This window comes from Lagopus leucura, unplaced genomic scaffold (genome assembly GCF_019238085.1).
Source record: "Lagopus leucura isolate 7727_CA_CO unplaced genomic scaffold, USGS_WTPT01 Super-Scaffold_100028, whole genome shotgun sequence".
Taxonomy (NCBI): Eukaryota; Metazoa; Chordata; class Aves; order Galliformes; family Phasianidae; genus Lagopus; species Lagopus leucura.
Window position 1 is genome coordinate 482,208 of NW_024962279.1, and position 7,794 is coordinate 490,001.

General features: G+C 47.0%; 1 long non-coding RNA gene across 1 annotated transcript in view; it reads left to right on the forward strand.

Annotated features, from left to right (window-relative positions):
• LOC122185217 overlaps window positions 1-6,955 on the forward strand; it is a 36,103-nt gene extending 29,148 nt beyond the window's left edge. The window contains exon 3 of the long non-coding RNA XR_006180792.1: window positions 6,833-6,955. This is a non-coding gene — a long non-coding RNA (uncharacterized LOC122185217). The remainder of the gene's footprint in view (window positions 1-6,832) is intronic.
• The last annotated feature ends 839 nt before the right edge of the window (window positions 6,956-7,794 follow it).

Consider the following 7,794-nt stretch of genomic DNA (forward strand, 5'->3'; position numbering starts at 1 on the left):
GGTGGAAACCTTCAAGAGCTCAGGGAAATGAGGAACCATCTGCCTTTGTAGCTTGGCAGCTCATTCTGGGGGGGGATTTCCATGTTTTCTTAGCAGCTGGCATTGAAATCTTACTGGACGCTGCCATTACCAAGTCCCTGGATATCCCAAAGTGGTGGGGCCATCAGGGCCCAGGTCCAGTGAATGCTTTGTGTAAGGACCTCCTGCTGATGAGGGCCATCCATGCAGTTCCAGAAATTCTGAGCTAATTGCACAAGAGGTGAAGCTCCTGTATGGCAATGATCGATTTGGCTTCAAGCCCTGCAGAGCAGACAGCAGCTGATGAAAACCAAAGCCCAGGCATGTGATTGTAGATCCTTAATCCAGCTAAAATACCATGATGCTTGACCTCATTAGAAAAAAGGCCATCAAACATCTCTCTCTGGGTTATTCCTTGCTGTGTCCAGTGAAATACTGGGATTTTGGCCAAATATTGCTCTTTCTCTGGTGGAAGGCTGTGTTTTCTTTTCTGTCTTGGAAACACTCATAGACTCAGAATGAACTCCAGGACTGGCTATTTGAGGTCTCTGTACTGAAAGCTCTCATTAAAATTTGTCTATAAGGAGAGGTGAGAAAATGCCATCATTTCTATGCACGTGGCTTAATTTTCTCTGCTAGTTGTCTGCACCCTATGGGTACTGAATGAAGCGTTCCTGCAGGGTGACTTGGTTTTTACAGAGATATCTCTATCCCAGCACTCTTCTCTTTCTTGTCCTTCTCAGTTCAGTGTAGATACCAGCAGAACAGAGTAATCTTGTCTTTCACAGCTGCACTTCAGGCAGGGGATGGGGTAAAAGGGGTTTGGTTGGCATTTGCAGACTAGAGATGACTGATGTTTCCCTGTAGGTGACAATACTGCCTCTTGTTTCACCAAGGAACATCAGAGCAACTCGGTGAAAACCAGCCGAGTGTCATCAGTGATTTGTTGTGGTCATTAGCACAGCATGCAGTCCTGCAGCCGGGGGCTCCTGATGGTGTGCAGCACTGAGGGGTGCTGCCTGCAGGGATCTGGGCTCCCCTGGGGCACCCACCTACAGTGGCTCTGTCTGCACCAATCACTGTTAAATGTCAATAAGAGCCTATGAAGGAGAGACCACGGGAAATGGAAATGGCAGCTCAGTGGGCAGTGACAGATAGTGTGCTGGGGCACGCGGGAGAATGACTGATGGATTTATTTAGGGCTCAGTTCAGTAAAGATTCAGTTGCATGGAGCTTTGGCTTAGCGTGGGATGGGAGAGATGCTAGGAATCCAGTACTCCAAGCCTTTCCCAACAAAGCACTATTAATCCCTTGCATAGCATCACAGCCAGCCCCATGCTGGCCCTCTGCCTTGCCACCGAGCTCAGTTGCTGTGAGATTTTTAGATGCTGCAGCAACACAGAGGAGATTTTGGTATACAGGGTTTGGTGGCTCTGGACCCAACCCAACCTCATGGTAAGGATTTTGGGGAGCTGCAGGCTTGCAGTGTAAGCTCTGCTTACTTTCCAGCTTTTGCTGGCAGCAGCAGGGGTGGAGTGGTTCTGGGGCCACTCACGTAGGACCTGTACCTCATTACAAATCTAGGGAACCTCTTTTGCCCCACTGCTAATAGAGACAGCAAGACAAAAGCTGACCACACCTTGCAAGCATCTGCTGTGATGTAGCCCATACTCCATGCCCATCCTTTGCTATGCATCCTCTGCATCCAGAATGCATGTCTGCTGTGGTCCATCACAGTAGGAATTGCCAGGCTTAATCAAACAAGTGCGCCCTCTGGGAGCCTTTCTCGGGTGTGGGTTGGTACCAGCTGCTTCCCACGGAGGTGTGAAAGGGTCCAGGCAGAGAGCTCTGCAATGTCTGCAGGGATGTCGTGCCCTGGCATTGGTGCTTGGCTGGGGGATCAGCCTTGTCTCATGTGAAAATACAGCAAAGCAAACTCAGACACAATGGGGACTCTGCTGTCCCTCAGGGCTTCCTACTCCTTCCTCTGCCAACACATTTGCTGGGTGAACTCCACACTGCATGAGTCCTTGTAGCTGAGAGAGGCAGACAGAGGCCATCTGAGGGGTCATGGCTTCCCTACAGCCTCCTGGTCCTGAAGCAGACCTGGCCAAGCAGCCCTCCTCCCTGCTTGTCTTCAACAGGCCAGGCACTGAGGCCGGGCGTTGGCACAAACTGGTGATGCTAGTTCACAAAGTGAATATATGGTATCCCAAGAAAATATGTCCCTTTTTCTAAAGATTGTGTGAGGGAGAGCAGCAACTTTAACATTACTTATTTTGCAGGCTGATTTTCGCCCCTTGCTGTGGCATGCTGCCTGCTCACCGAGCACGCTTTGTTCACTGCTCAGCTGCTTTAAGGTCCTACTCACCAGCTAGGCTTTGGAGAGATTAATAATGTCTCTTTTTTTTCCCCATACAATGTCCTTGACAAGCCAGAAATCCGCCCATTTGCTGTTTCAAGCAATTAAAATGATGACACTGCCATCAACCCCCACGCAACCGGTTGGCGAAAGCACTGTGCGACGGAAACTCCAGTGAATTCGTATGTAACTTGGCAGAGACCAGCCCCGCTGACTTCCCAGGCTTTGTTGCTCAAATACAAACATGTAAAACCAGTGTTAGGCTCTGAGAGCTGTGCCAAAGTCGACTGCCGCTGCGTACAATAAAACAGCATGTGGAGGGTTGCTGTTCTAATTGGGCAGCCAGGAACCCCGGCGGATGGCAGGGCTTATTTATTGATTGCTCTTCAGATCAGGAACTGGACGGCACCACAGGGAGCTAGTAAAGGAGGAAAAGTGTTTTAAATACATTGTAAATGCTCCTTTGCAGGATTAATGAGCGGGAAACTGTAACGTGTTAACAGGATGCACAGAAAAGTAAAAGCTGGTAAACCTGTGTGGCTTTGCCTTGCACAGGAGAATTCTGCTTCAGTGGAGGTGGAGAAATACGGGTGGTGTAATGTTACTGTACTTGAGGGCCCTTGCAGTTGAAGAGAATCTATTCTTTTACTGAACTTCTCGCAGAATTGGAAACTATTAGAAAATACAATGGGAAAATAAATGTATGAATGGAAGGGGAAGCATAAGAGAAAGTGGAAAACTCTGCTCTTGTCTCCTTATTCCCTCAGGGCTAGCGTGCAAATGGCACAAAATGGGTGTTATGCTCTATCTCCTGTGGAACAATAAGAGCTGAAGGTGTCCAGTGGGGCCCATGCTGGGGCAGAGTGGGCTGTCATGCCATTTATCTCTTTGCTGAGAGTTTGGATCTTCACCCAAGGGCTTTGCACAGCTCCACTGTACATTCAAAATGCTGAGGTGGGGGGGAGTGAGACACTGATGCACAGATGTGCAGTGCAAGTATTAAAGCCTGTGCTGTCATTTTAGGAGCGTGTGCTGTTCCCACAGTTTGCCAAAGTCTTGTAATTATCTGAACACCTGCAGCTTGCCTGCAATTCAGTCCTTCGTGCTCTTTTTCCTGCTGGATCAGCTCATTTCTAGCTGCCTGTCGTATGGGAGACACTCTCTTCAGTGCTGCAGTTATTGATAATGGAACAGTTTCTGCACGTTGGCAGAAGTGGAGGTGCAATTGCTTCCTTGTGGTCATGGCTGAAGGAGGCAAATGGCAGGCCCAGCCTGGGAATAGCACAAGTTTTGAGGAATTTGACAAAGTCTGATGTCTTGGCATTGATCTGATTAGTTGTAGGACTGCTTATAAGTGAAGCATAAAGAAAATTAAGTAAACCAGAGAGAAGTGCGAATTTATCTGTATAAAGGGCTAACTTCTGCGTGAGAAATGAATGTGTCTATGAATCTCATGTTGTTTTAAAGTGCTTTCCCTTCCTTTTTGTCCACCTGTCACATCCAGTTTGAAACGCGAGCAGCTTGCCACGTGAGATGTTTTGGGCTTAGAAATCTCGAGCTGTGGTGGAAAGGGGCCTGGATAGACTCTGGTGGATCTAGATCTGATCCTGCACTGATGGACTACCACCAAGACCAATGGGTCAGGCATTCAGCCTTCTGCAGCTTCAGACTTCTGCTGTTCTTTGACGTGTAAGCTGGGGTTGGCAGTGTCCTCTGGGAGAGCTGTTGGATGCACAAACATGCCTGCCTGTGGGTATCTCCCGGGCTATCCACCCAGGAGGCAGCTGCCCAAAAACCACTACATGCTCAGAGATGTGCTTACAGGGCATCTTGGCAGGCTTGAATAGAATGGGCTGGGATGTCTCCACAGGGCTTGAATACTTCAGTGTTGATGTGAGTGCTTCATTGCTGGAGCTCTCTGTTCAGTGCTGCTTAAGAGATCTCCACTTGTACTTAGACCACTGAGGGCTTTTTCAAATGAGAGGGCTCTTGTTTTTATCCAGTCCTTCTCTGTGCGGAGAGAGGGATTTCTTAAGCACACAGAGGTTTGTGTTGCAAGTACTCATTATCCACCACAGTTTGTTACAAATGAATCATAAAGTAAACTTAATGAAACAAAGCACACAAAAGTAGATTGATATTTGACTTGGCTGGGCTTGATGTTTTCTCTTCTATATTTTTTGTCAGTTTGGCAAATACTCTAGGATTTTATCCAGCTTTGTTCCCTCCATGTCATCCCTGTAGAGGTTTTCACAGATGACTGCAAATGAAGGATGAACCGTATGAAATGTGTGACAGACAACAGAGAGGTAAAAGCAGAGGAAAGGTATTAGGGTGTATTTTTATTTTGGTCAAAGTCTGTTTAACCTCTATGAAACATCCTGGTGAAGTTTTCTCTCTAAAGTTGTGTATCGTATTTTCGGGTATCTCCTCTCCAAACTGTCAGTTACAGGTATGCATTTTGCAAGGATTAATGTGTTTGTGGACAGTCACTGCTTCTGACGCTAACTTCATGGGTTAGGTGGAAAAGTCAAGTAAAGCTTGTAGTAATAGCTATGGAAAAAGTGCATCTTATGATATTTAGCTGGGTCCCAGGGCCACTTTCAACTTGTTGTTTTAGGTTCATCATCAAGAAGATGGTAGCTGTTGAGAGAAGAGAGCTAGTCTAAGGAGGATTTAAGGATATAAGACATATCTTATTTTCATTTTTTTCTTCACATGTCATTAAGGAATTCAAATACTTTGTGTAGTGAAAATGGGGCGTGATGGATAGTGGTGAGCAACATCCCTCTTACAGGGCACACCAGGAGCTGAGAGCCCTTGTGCCTCCCAGTGCAGCCAGGCTTCCCTCTTCCTTTCTGAGAGGAAAGGGGAAGGAGGGATCTTACTGGGTGGAGAAAAGCAGAAATAAAAGCTATTAGGAAGAGGAATGGAGGATTATTTTCAGGTCATGTCTGCACTAGCCAACAGTTTTGTTTCCTCTTAAAAGCCAAAAGCTCACTGGAGGCAGTCTTCTGGCAGCAGGAAGGGAGCTTTGGTGAGGCTTTCTCTCCAGTTCTCTATCAAAGCAAATCTATTCAGAGCATATCTCACTCCATGGGAAAGGGAACAAGTAAATAAATCCAACCCAGCTCATCTATGGGTTGTTTTCAATACCTTTTAGCAGCAACCTACACATCTAGAACATCACTGCTTCCCTGCTGAGTGCAGAAGTGCTGACTGCCTGGTGCAGACACAGCTCTGCTTTGTGTCCATCTATCCTCGGGGGTTGTGGAATGGCTTGAAATAATGTAGAAGTTCAGTTCTGCAGGGGTGCTGGGGGCTGTGTGCTTGCTTGAAGCTTTGGGAGGGCTTAGCCCCAATCTTGAGCGCTATGCACCTCAGAAAACAATATTTGAAGTCCAAACATATCACCCTTGAAATGTACAGAAAAGCCAGCATTGATTTCAGAGGATGACTGTGATTATATTTGATGCTGGTTTGGGTACATCCAGTCCAAATGTCAAAGGCTGGCTCCACTGTCTCCTAGATGGCTGTTTTGCAGGCAGAGCATTAGTTTGGTGAAACCAAACCTTTAGGACCAAATCCTCAACAGGCTGAAGCAGATGCAGTTGTTAGTGCTTTTGGAAAGCCAGGCCATTAATTATGAATGAAGCATGTGTACTTGCTTACTTGCAGGGGACATGGAGCATAAGGGTGTCTGCCTTTGTACAAGATGTGCAGGCACACAGTGAAATACAGCAGTAGTTAAATGTTAATGCTCATGATCAGATTTTGGCTGTCTTCCTGCATGACTGTTTGCAGATGTTGGGTTTTGTGTGCTGGTTTTATTTTTTGTGGGCTTTTTTTGTGTGTGTATGTGTGCATTTGTTTGGTTTTTGGTTTGGTTTGATTTTTAAAGTCTTGAAGAACAATGATACTGAGAGCTCTCACTGTGACATTTGAAAGCTCTCCAGATCAGAAAGGAGGGGGAATCATTCAGAAACAAGCCAAATAAAACTCTGTCACCAATTAAAAACTAGAAAACTGATATTTGGAGTGGTCTCTTGCATCAGTGGACACCTTCCAGTTCATGCATTTGAGATCACTTTTAGTGGCTGGTGGCTCAGACCAAAGTGTTTCCTCAGTGCATTCCCACAGGTGAGCTGGATGTGGCCGCTGAGCAGCCAGTATGTGGAAACCACAGCCCAGCAGGTGTGGAGATACTGCATAGCCCTCTGGGGAAGAGCAGGGCTGGGACACAGAGTGGACATGCTCAGCCTCCATCCGTCTGTGTACAGATGGTTTTCTTCTGCTCTGCTCATTTCTGAGCAGCAAATTGGCAGAAAGCAGGGTCTGAACACACTGCTGGGCTGCCCTGTGAGGCTCTGGGGACATTTGATGAGATGTGTTGTTTTTTCCAAATTTTTCTCACTTCTGTGTTTTTTCTTCCCCCTTTGTATTTGTATCTAGTGACTGCTATCGCTGGCTGTGAAAGAACTCCTGTTCTGGGCTCAGTATATAGAAGCAAACCCCAACAGCACACAGAGGCAACATTCCTGTATGACACCCCCATCATCAAGCCCAGATGCTCTGGTGGAGTGCAGATGTCCCACAGAGGTCCAATCTAATGCACTGAAGTGACAGAGAATCTGCTGCATCCTCAGGTAAATTGTTCCAGTGCTTAGTTAATTGCCTTAACTGTTCTGCACCAAGAACGATTTTATGTCTCTGTAGAAATGCCTTTAGTTTCCAGCCACTGGATCTCAAGATGCCTTTGTGTCAGATTAAAGAGCCTCATCCTATTACTCCTGTCTCTAGTTGGGCACTTGTTGACCACTTTCAAGTCACCTCTTCACCTTCCTGGGGACAGACCAAATGGACTGAATGTCTCTGGCTCCCCACTATTTATCAGCCTCCTCCCATTCTTCTTGCTTCTGCTGGCTGAATCATCTTCAGTCTCCTCTCAGCTTCCTCTACAGCTGATGCAGCAGGGCTGATGTAGTTGTTAATGTCTTGTACTGTTACTTAAAGAGCTCCTGACTGGTTGCTGAGCCTTGCCTCATTCTGTGCATCCCAAGGCCAAGCTTGTCCTGGGGTTGTCCTGTGCCCTTGGTCCTGCTCTGATGACTCCGTGAGAGCGAGATGGGGAGTATGGAGAGGGATGCCTTGAGCTCAGGATCAGCCTCTGGTTGGACACCTGTCCAACCTGGAAAAGGAAAAGAAAGGTTCTGATATAGGCAGCTGTGCTGGGTGGGGGGAAAGGGACGGGGGAGCAGGGTGCTGTTTGGACTCTGCTCATGCAATGCAGTTCACTTAACTCCAAGTGAGCATAATTGTAGAGACAAAGTAGGAGCAGCCTGAAAATCACAGGGATGGCATAACTTCCAGCTAGAGAGAAAGGGGACTTTATGAGGTCCTGAACCAGTGTCCTT